Here is a 12,330-nt window from a genome sequence, read left to right as displayed (position 1 = left end):
GGTGAAAAGGCGGGCAGTTAAGCTAACCGCTAACGGCTAACCGTCTAACCGCTAAATGCTAAAGGCCTTTTTATATAATATATATTTATATATTTTTATAATAATAATAATAATAATAATAATAATAATAAAGGCCTAGCGTTGTTATGTTCACCTAAAATAAAACGCAAACTATACCTACATCCACTTTAATTTGTATTGATTTTCTTATTAAGTATTTACCATATATACATGTCTATAATCAAATCGCTCACTTCACCTACCTCTCATTTGGGGTTTAAACTCCTTTTTTTTTTTTTTTTTTTTTTCAAAAATAGTTCACTTCTCATATATATCAAAAGCAAGCTGAAGCAATTTGCTCCCTTTGAACAATATCACAGATACAATCGGATATCACATTTCTCCATACACAATCTATGACATTTTTTGTACTAATTTAGCTATGCTATGAGTAGCACCATTTATGTTCCGGCGTACATGGTTGGCTTTCCAATTTGATAGCGTACTCAAAATCAGTTTTGCATCTTCTACTAACTGACCATATCGGCTTTTATTCTGCGCCTCAGCCTGTAACGCCATTATAATTGTTTGTGCATCGCCTTCTAGAATTACGTTTCTCACCTCCATTTCTGAGCAAAATTGAGCTGCTTTTACTGTAACCATTGCCTCTGCCGTAGTCAGATCTAGCCAGCCCATTCGCGTGAAGCTCCGAGCTGTGTAGACCCTTCCATCGTGGTCTCTGAGAATTAGGCTCACTCCCATCCATCCATTTTTGCATCCACAGCTGCATCACAATTCATTTCAAACCACCCAGGGGAAGGTCTCTTCCACTTATTTATCTCCATCTCCTTGTCGTCGCCTTCCTCATTAAGAGGTGCATTACATCTTCTGAATTCCTCCACTGCAGCAGACGCCAACCTGCCCACTTCATTCGGAGGGCTGAACAAACCCTCATGAATCCACATATTCCTGTGAAACCAAATTTTTCTCTCAGTTTCCACAAAAATAGTGAATTCCTCTCCCCGACTCCTTTGAAGAATTGCTTCAGCCAGAGACAAAAAATCAGCATCTGGTGAGATGAATTTTTGAAAGAAGCGTAACCCTCCACTCCAAACGTCCATCGATGATGGGCAAGCCCATAGTAAATGAAATGTGGTCTCAACTTCAAGCCCATATATTGGGCACATCGGATCATTTGTAATTTTTCTCTTCACTAGATTATCTCTTGTCGGCAAAAGATTGTGACAAGCTCTCCACATGAAGTTCTTACCCGCATTTGCTATTTGTAAACCCTATATTTCCTTCCAAATGGGCCTGTCTTCCATCCGTCGTGAACTTTCTACCTTAGTAGCTGAGGAAAGCTCTTTGGTGAGGTGATAGGCACTTCTAACCGTAAAGGACCCTGACGCCGTTCCCCTCCAAATTTGCACATCACGTTGGGAAGTACTACCAATCGGGATAGATTGGATCAGCTGCACCTCCTCTAGCCTGAAGTTTTCTTGGAGCAAAGCCTGATTCCACCACCGAGTATCAGCGTCAATTAGAGCACTAACCACCTAGTCTCTATTAAGTGTAACGGGATGGGATTGAACATAATAGGCATTCAGCATTGGAATCCACTTTTCACCCCAGATTTTAACACTTGTTCCATTCCCAATTTGCCATATCAATCCTTTTTTGAGCAGCCCGCACGACTGTTGTATACTCCTACACGCATAAGATGGCCTGGTACCCTTTTGTGCCTCAAGGACCGAACTCCTTGGATAGTATTTTGCTTTTAGAATTCTGGAGACAAGGCTATCCTCATTTTTGAATAATCTCCAACATTGTTTGGCAAGTAAAGCTTGATTAAAACAATGTAGGTCCCGAAAGCCCATTCCCCCATTCTTCTTTGACATTCCCAATTTTTCTCAACTCATCCAATGAATCCGATGCTCATTTGTTTGATGACCCCACCTGAATTTTTGCATGAGGGAGTTGATCTCAATGCATAAAACTTTTGGCAGTACGAGAACACTTATGCTATATGTAGGTATTGCCTGAATGACTGCCTTTAGGAGTATCTCCTGACTTGCTTGAGATAAAAACTTCAACTTCCAGTCTTGAAGCTGTTTCCACACTCTATTTTTGATATCTTGGAACGCTCTTATCCGAGATCTTCCTACTAGAATAGGTAAACCCAAATAAGTGTCATATCTCTGTGTTGCTTGAATCCCTGAGACTTCTAGGATTTTTGTTTTTGCCTCCACAGGTGTATTTCAACTGAAAAAAATTGCCGTCTTTTCTCGATTTAGTCGTTGACCAGATGCTTTCTCATAGATAGTTAACAAAGAACTCAACCGCCTCCAATGACATAAATCTGCCCGACAGAATAACAAACTATCGTCTGCAAAAAATAGGTGATTTATCCAGGGCCCTCTTCTCGAAGTCAGAACCCCCATCAGTAGGCCCCTCTCATCCGCTTGAGTCAATTGCAAACTAAGAACTTCAGCACATAGCAGAAAAAGATACAGGGAGATGGGATCTCCTTGCCTGATGCCCCTAGTGGGGTAAAACCGCCCAACCGGACTTCCATTTACCAAGACTGCATAATTTGTTGTGCGAACGCACATCATAACCAGCTTTATCCATTGCTCCGCAAAACCCATACGTTGCATTACTGCCTCCAAAAAAACTCCACTCCACCCGGTCGACCCGGTCGTAAGCTTTGCTCATGTCAAGTTTAACAGCCATGTAGCCTTTCTTACCATACATACGAGTTTGCATGGTATGAAGTGTCTCGTAAGCTAATAGAACATTGTCTGTTATCAAACGGCCAGGTATGAAGGCACTTTGAGCTTGAGAGATAATGTGCAGTAAAACCGTCTTTAACCTATTAGCAAGCACCTTGGAAATTATTTTGTACAACACTTTACACAGGCTAATAGGGCGAAATTCTGACATGCATGTAGGATGTAAACTTTTGGGGATTAGTGCAATGTAAGTAAAATTCAGCTCCTCATTAATAACACCAGCGGTAAAAGTTTGAAAAACAACTTGGCAAACCTCATCCCCTATTATTTCCCAGTTTTCCTGAAAAAAACCTGCAGAAAGGCCATCAGGTCCTGGAGCTTTTAAGGGGGACATCTGGTAGACTGCAGCTTGCACTTCCTCCTTTGTGAACGTTTTTGTGAGAGCCAAATTCATTTCGGACGTTATTCTTCTCTCAATGCATTGCAGGCTCGCCCCCATCTCAATTGGAGAGTCAGGTGTGAACAAGGTACTATAATAATCAATGAAAGCAGCTCCCACGTCCTCGGTTGAGCTCCGCAACCTTCCTTGTCCATCAGATATTTTCTCTATACAGCTTATTTTCCTTTTCTGGTTTGCACAGGCATGAAAGTACTTTGTATTTCTATAGCCGTTTATTAACCAATTTTCCTTGGACCTCTGGCGCCATTTCATGTCTTCTTGTCCGAGAATATGCTGCACCTCTTGCTTTAACTGCATAGTTTTTTGCATTTCAGGGAGACCCAGTTCATCTTGTAGGGCCGCGATTTCTCGGTTTTTTTCCCCAATGACTTCTTCTGTGCTACCCTTTTGTTTTTTCTGCCACTGCATCAGTTTTCTTTTACAGCCCTCCAACTTTGCTTATATCTTGTGCCACATGTCCCCTTGCACATGCTTTTCACGCCAAACCTGTTTTACAATTTGCTTGCATTCTTTTTCCACACCCCACTTGGCTTCATAAAAAAATCTTCTTATTGGACGCTTTCTCTGTGGCTCCCCACTTATTGTAATAGTAATAGGAGTATGGTCAGAAGTGATTGCAACTTCATTTAACACTTCTACATCAGAGAATTGCTCACACCATTTAGAATTTGAAACTACCCGATCTAGCCTCTCTTGTGTAAATGCTTCACCTTCTTTGCCATTGTTCCACGTGTAGAGGGGCCCTCGGGCTCCTAGATCCAGCAATTCACATTGGGTTAGAGTCTCTCTAAAGGCCCTCATTTGTCCCGACGCTCTTCCAGCTCCACCAAATTTTTCCGATAAATCAGCAATTTCATTAAAATCTCCAGCACAAAACCATGTAGCTGGGTCTAAATCTGCTAAATGTTTTAGCAATCCCCAAGCCTCGTGTCTCTTGCTAGCTTAATAAACTCTAGGGGCTTAAACTCTTGAAAGCTGAATAAAAGTACAATAGACGTAGGTATTTACTCTTGAAAGCTGAATAAAACGCTTTTACCACAAACAATAATGTTAAATCCTTTTCTTTGTAAGTACCATACACTTACAAAGGAAAGGATTAAACAATAACGAAGATAAAACGCTTTTACCTCAAACAATAAGTACCATACACTCAATTGCTTCAATTCTCATGTGTCCTGCATCTTTCTTCGTTTCGTTAAATCACAGAAGTATAATCTAGTAAAAGGGGGTTGATTTAGTTATTTAATTAATATTATAATATTTTCCCTTATTTTGAGGTATAAACTTTCTGTTAATAGGTGGGGCTCAAGAACTGAAATATTAAAAGCTTCTTTGCGTTGAATAATAGAGTTTTTTAGCTTCTCCCGAAAAACAGTTTTGAATTTTTTTTAGAATAAAAAGGTTGAAAAAAAATGTTTTTTTTAAGTTGTTTTACCAAATAGACTCATTTTCACTTAACACAATTTTTTTATGTACTAAAAGTACTTTTTAAACTCCTTAAAGCAAAATCCCAAATGAATTTGGTTTAGGTGTTATAAAAAACATTATATCATATGTGCTGTAATTTTTTTAACGGTTCAGATTTAATTCCAATTTTTTTTTTTAATGAGAAAGAGGGAATGGATTTAAACATGGATCGCATAAAAAAGTACAGCACATATGCTATAATTTTTTTACAGCACTTAAAGACAAATTCATCCTAAACGGGCTCTAAATTGAAATAAAAGGTGAATGTAGAGAAATAATTTTGGGAGGAGATGGGTTAGCTGAGAAATGGGAGGCTTCAGAGAAGGTTGAGATGCCAATGTTTAGATCTTGTGAACCCCCCTCTCAAAGATACTCAGATTTTGTAGAAGAATCTTCACATGTAGTAGAAACAATGGAGTTTTTAGGCCCTAGGTGATTCTGAAATACATTTAATAGGTAAATATCACACAATATGCGGAATTAACAGATATTTATCAATAAGCAAACAATCACCAAAATAAGTAAAATCAAACACAAGAATTTTGGTAACGAAAAGGAGAGCTTTTAGAAAATGTTTTAAAAGTAAAACCTCTCCAGGGCAGCGAAACCCAGGAAATCACTTTCAGAAAGATGTTCAGAGATTACAAACACGGGAAACACTTGCAACCCTATGCAAGTCCTGTAAGATTGACAAGCCTCAAACTCGTCTCCTCGCTCACAATCTTCTTCAACATGATTCTCCTTTACCGAACCCTTCCGATAGACTTATCAATGAAGTACACAATCAAACTAACATAATCCTCTAAGAGGAACAAATTGGCTCACAACAGATGTTTTCTCTAAGCACAGCCTCTCACGAATCCTAAGTATGAATTTCGTACATGTCTCTTTCTATAAAGTTGTTTATATATATGAGTACATAAAAGCCCTTGAGACAAAACACAGTTTACAACGTTTAAACTTGGTCTTCGTACATGGCCGTCCGGATGGGGTATACGCGTCCGAACAGAGCTAGGGCAACATCGCAAACTTGGGTCTTCATACGCGGCGCGTCCAGACAGCATGCAGACGGGGACTTTCGAGAAATCATGTCTGGACGACCCTAGCTTCCTGTCCTAACAGCTAGCATGGAAATCATGAGAATTAGCAACCCATACTAATCCATGGAAATCATGTCTATGTTGAATCATAAATCACATCCTAAAGACTCAATAAGATGTCTCAAAATATAATACGTTTTTAACTAAAGTCTAATGTCAAAATACCACAATGTTTCAAAAATTATGACTCCCATATGTCAAAATGAATTACTTATCCACTTTACCAAACATATACATCATAAATCTATCTTACCCTTATAGTGAAGATTATTGAATCATGTAGATTTATAAACCCGATTTTTATAAGAATTCCTAGTCTTATTTGAAACCTCAAATCCTTTCATTAATCATTAAACACCAACCACAAAAATCTAAAATGCACATAGTCTAGATATCAGGGTCTGTGTACCTCAATACCCATGATGACTAACTAATCATCCGGTCACTTCTATGACCATTATTGATATAATTTTAATAATTTTAATCTTAACCAATCTTTCAAAGTCCTCAATACAATATCACTAAGAGTTTCTCATACTAGTACGGAATGTATATCCATTTGTAAGAATCATAAATCCTACTTATCACAAGATTTATTGTAGTGTTAACAAGATCCACACTCGTAAAAATTTAGTCCTCAAATTATAAAATATTCTAAATCCATTCCATAGAAACTCTTAACCTTGGTTAGGACCTCAAAATCTCCTATTAACCATTATCTGTCAACGACATCAATCTTAGGTATGTAACTCATGCAAGTACTTCAATTCTAGATCCTTTATACCTTAGTCCTTAAACATCAACTTAAATGCAATCATTTCTAGAGGCCGTTACTTGCTTTACTTCTTGTTGCGCCACTAATAACATATTAAGAATCATTGATATTAAGTAAGCTATCCACATAAAAATTTGACTATTGGGGTTGAAACCTAGCAACCTTCCCCTATTATTAATCTAGTCATTATGACAACTTGAGTCTTATTCTTCCCCTTAATCAATGTCAGCAAAGCATTAGACAAATTGGTACCATTATAAAGCATCCACTTTGGTGTCGCATCAATCAACTTGTCCTTGGGAGCATATTAATGTAAGTCCTAATTCCCCAAAATCTCTTCTTATCTTTACTCTTTTGATTAAAACCTAATGCTTTAGTTGTGATCATCACCTAATTAATCCATACTTATATCCTCAGGTAACTGATGTCTCCCAATCAACTGAGCCTCTTTGCTCTGATACCACCTGAAACGCCCCAAGTTCTAGAGGTAGAGCGACTAGAGCAATTGTAACATATTCTTAATAAAAATAAAAATATACTCCTATCATATGATCACCACAAAAACATAACATCACTAGAGTACTATAAACTCTCATTATGAAATTACAAACACATAATGTACTAGTATTCAAAAATCTCATAAGCAATAAAGTTACACAATCTATGCTTGTCCCAAGCGGTCTCGTCTATAGAATGGAGTTCCATACACTTCTATTGCTATTGCTCCTACTAGTCCCAATTGATGAAGACTTTATCTACCAAGAGGCCCATCGATACCCCTGTCCTCAGTACTATGATATATAGGGCAATCTGAAAAAGATGTATAGGGAGAAGGAGTGAGTTCGACAACTCAGTAAGTAGCCACAACACCAAGATGCTACATGCTATGTAGATTTCTATGTCAAAATCTCAGTCATGCACAATAACAATTTATGCAGAATAACATAATTAACAAAATAAGCATGATAGTTGCGAAATGAGTAAGCACTTCCTTTTACTTTCCTTTCAAATTAATTGTTTTACCCTTTGACCCGACACTATAAATTTATCGTGAGCAGCGCATGTTGGCTTGTCCCGAAGGACCTATATGCTCATCCTGTCATCACAAGGGAGAGCTACCAGGTTGGAAACTTCCCTAGGTGAAGGCCATCTGGCCGGTACCACACACCTTCTCGTAACCATACTTCGGTGTGCTTGCCATGCTACCCTATGTGGTACCGATCGTCACTATAATCATGTCTCGAGTTAAACATTTATAACCATGAATGCACATATAACATTTCAAATGATATATAAGCTCATTTGTAACTGTATGCAATGCCATGAACTTTGAGAGCTCTTTTCATTCATAATTGCAGCCATGCATAAATCATGAAATATGGTAACTGTAACACGTAAAATTCTTAAACAATGACATTTGATTGAATAAAACTTAGCATTAAAATATGAAAGGAAGTGCAATTGAAAATCATGTAAGTGAATTCTTTATAAAATTCCCAACATTTTTTCAAAGATTTATTATAAAATTTGTTGGTGTTTTTGGTGTTGTGTCCCCTTACCTGGCATTTGATGATGGGTTGAGTTGAGTCGTCTTTTTACCTAAATAAATTACAAGAATAAACTTAGGAGCATTCTGGAATTTTAAATCTAAAATTAAATAAAAGCACCCTTAAGGTTTAATCTTATAAGGCATAAATCTTTAGAAAAATTAAAATTAAATTGATTCCATAGTTCCAAGGTATATATATATATATATATATACCAACAACGGAGGGGGAGGAAGCGCAGTATGCAAAATATAATGCAGGGAGTAGGGGAAGGTGATAGTTTATGCAGAAGATAATTTAAATCAAAGCAGTAAAACCAGCCATAAGGCGGTGATGATAATAGTATAATAAAATTAAAGAACGGAAATTAAAAACAGTTGAGAAGCTGGAATCAAAACTAGAAAGTAATATTGATAAAATATCTTACAAAAGTAAGTGATAGGACTTACTGAAGTAAGTGGTAGAAGAGGAGGAGATACAAGAAGAAATCAAAATATGAAACTAGGGGAAGGGCTAGAGAGCTTCTGAAGTAATGGGTAATAACTTCTGCCTTACAATGGGGAGAAGGGAGCCTTATATAGGCGAATTACAAGCAGTAAAACAAAATACAATCATGGAGCAAATAGTGAAAAGTAGATTCCGCGGCACTGTGTAGTCCGTGGTCAAAAGTAAATAGTAAAAGCATGCGCACTGTAGAGTCGGCGTCAATCTGGAACAGTAAAAGTTGTCAATCTGGAATAGTAACTGTCAGCACTGTAGTGTCGGCAGACAAAATATGAATAGTAATAGTAATTCTGCATAATGTGTCAGCAGCAACAGTAAAAGTGAACAGTACTCTTTGCATAGTAATCTTCAAATAGTGGTGAATAGTAATATGGAAAAAATCTTTGAGAAAATTCCTTGGAGAGGGGAGAAACCAGCCATTATGAGCCAGTCTGAAGTCTGAATAATAACTAGCCGTTATGGGGGCCAATCTAAAATCTGAGAGCCAGTCTTGAGAGAAAAGGCTGTTATAAGCCAAAATAATCAATCTTCATCATCAGAGATGGAATCAAGAAAGGTTTTAATCCATTGTTTCTTTTAAGAAATAGTTGAAAAGGAGGAGAAAGGGATTGGAGGTGGAACTGGAGCCAAGGGTGGCAAAGTAGTTGAAATTTTTTGAACTAAATTTTCAACCTTTTTGACAATGGGGTCAATTCTGGGGGATTTTTCCCAGGTTTTAGCTTGAAACCAATGTCTTTCAATTTTTTCTTCATTCTTAGCATAACTCCATCTTAGAAACCAAGGAATTTTGAATTTCTTAGCAAAATGAAGCATAGGTGGGAAAATGGGATTGTAATCATTACAGCAACCGTCACAGGTGATATGGGCTGAAAACAGATGGTAAGCATAAATAAGCTAAGCAGGGAGAACATTTAAAGTAAGACCAAATTGACTCCACCACTGGTTAAACCAAGCAGGGAGAAAACCATTAAATTTCTTATCAAAACTGATAAACCAAAAATGTTTAAATACAAAATTTTGAAAAAGCATAAATTGGAACCAGGCATCAACATAATCATAATAAGAATAGGGAATGTGAGAATTGGAGGAAGGTCTTAGAGAGGAAGGATGAGAATTCCAATCATCGATAGAGATGAAATTGACAAAATATGCTATAGTACCAACAATCATTTGAGGATTCTTGGTTTTGCTAAAAATTGGTCTGAACCGAACAGAATTGGTTTGGATTAAAATATCAGAATAAAATGACAAGTCCTTCAAAGGATGTTCAGGAATCCAGTGAAAATTCGGAGGAAAGTAAGAATGAGCCAATTGCTCTGGAGTCTTAGAATGATCTTCAGAAGAAAATAAATACTGAGAAAAGGGGAGAGCAATAAAGGGAATGGTAATATTAGCAAGAGGGGGACTAGGTTCCTCAGGTGGAGCCATAGTTTCTGGTTTAGAGAAATGACTAAAAGCAGAAGTATTTGACTAAGAAATTTGAGAGTAGAATGGGGAAAAACTTGAGAATTGAGTAGCAATAGGAGTATTAGGAGGAGGGGGATGAGGGGGATGAGGAATAGTAGGCTCGGGTTTGAAAACGGGATTAATCTTTTCCTTGCCCTTTTTGCTAGCCATTGTGGCTATGCAAAAATTCACGAGTAAGGAAATCAGGAATTGAATTGTTAGAACCTTTAATATATTCAATATCAAAATCAAAAACACTTAAAATGGCTTGCCATCTGGCAAAAATTTGTTTTGATGAAATGTTTTCAACATCCTTTTTCAAAATATATTTAGCAGATTTACAATCAATGCGTAAAAGAAATTTTTGATTTAGTAAGTCAGATTGGAATTTGGTAATGCATAAAACAACAGAAATAATTTCTTTCTTAATAGTACTATAATTAATTTGCGCTTTATTCCAGGATTCAGAATGGAAGCGAATGATTTGTTCGGGAGAATCTGGGGGAGATCCTGGGGAAACAACCTATTTCAGAATACCTCCAAATCCAATTTCAGAGGCATCAGTATCAACAATTTTGAAAGAATTATCAGAAGGTATACCTAAGTAAGGGAGAGTTTTAACATGAAGCTTAATTTCTTTGACAAGAGAAGTATGAGTATCAGACCAGGGAGGAGGATTATTCTGCAACCTATCAAACAAAGGTTTGCAATGCTTTCGTAAATCTTTGTAGAAATCAGCAATATAATTCAGAGAACCAAGAAATCTTTGAAGTTGGGATTTATCAGTGATAACATCAGGAAATTTGTCAGCAAATTGAATAGCTCTGTCAATAGGGCGAATTTGACCTTTAGAGATGTCAAATCCAAGAAATCTAATCTTATCTTGGAAGAGTTTAATCTTCTTGGCTGAAACAACAAGCTCGTTATGTTTGATGGTTTCTAGAAACGAGTTAAGATGTTTCTAGTGTTCATCAATGGACTTTGAGAAAACAAGGACATCATCAATATAAACAATAATGAAATGGCTGAAAGGATTGAAAATGTCATTCATAATATTCTAAAATTCACTAGGAGCATTCTTTAAACCAAAAGGCATAATATTCCATTCATAGTGTCCAAAGGGGGTAGTAAAGGCAGTCTTGTACCTATCACTATCCTTAATATGGACCTGCCAAAATCCTGACTTCATATCGAACTTAGAGAAAACAACAGCATCACTAAGGCGATTGACCAAATCTTTCCTATTGGGAATAGGATATCTAATCCATTCTAAAATATCATTGACGGGCTTGTAGTTGATAACTAACCTGAGAGCACCTCTTTCTAACTCAGCATTCTTCATAACATAAAAAGTAGCACATGACCAAGGAGACTTACTCTTACGAATAATTCCCTTAGTAAGCAAATCAGTAATTTCTTTTTGGCAAAATTCTAAAGTTTCGGCATTCATTTGAATAGGCCTAGCTTTAGTAGGAATTTTGCTTTCAGAAAATTCTTTAACATAAGGTAAAGAAACAATATGCTTTTTCCTATGCCAAAAAGCATTAGAAAGTTCAGAGCAAACAGAATCAATAATCAGAGTATTGAAAGCAGAAATCTTTGATTGTAAAAGCTTATCAGAGAGTTGCTCGGCAATCTTTTTGTATCTTAATTCTTGTTTGAGAAAATTGAGTTGTTTATTTTTGGCAGAGATCAAATTCAATAAACTATCACCAATGTCAAATTTGGAAGCAAAATGAAATTTCACTTCAATTCCCATCCTAACAGTTGTAACACCAGTATCATCAACAGTGAAGGGATAGAGCATGGCAATAAAAGGAAGACCAAGAATCACTTTATCAGTCATATTCTTGACAAGAACAGCAGGAATATGGAAGCAGACATTATTCTGGCAAACATGAACATTATTCAATTCATACTTAATATGCAGTTTGTTTCCACTGGCTGAATTCAATTTCTCAGTGGATTTTTCAAAATATTTGCTGGGAAGAAGTCCTTCTTGAATGCAATTTAAATCAGCACCAGAATCAATCATTGCAATAACATCAAGAGAAAAATCTGGGGAAACAATAATATGCATTTTAGAATACCATTTGGGAGGAATAACTTTGTCAATTAAACGGACAATCTTAACATTATCAGAAACAGTTTGTAGCATTCCTTCCTTTTTTAAATCAGCAATATCTTTCTTAATGTTGTCGATCTCATGTTGCAAATTTGAGATGGTAATTGTTTTGGGTTTTTTAGTATTATCTTGTCTCTCGGGCTTAGTCAGAACAGAACAAGTACTAGTATTAAC

Source organism: Corylus avellana, chromosome 2 (assembly GCF_965113065.1).
Source record: "Corylus avellana chromosome 2, dhCorAvel1.hap1.2, whole genome shotgun sequence".
In the NCBI taxonomy this organism is placed as follows: domain Eukaryota; kingdom Viridiplantae; phylum Streptophyta; class Magnoliopsida; order Fagales; family Betulaceae; genus Corylus; species Corylus avellana.
Note: the sequence above shows the minus strand (reverse complement) of the source record.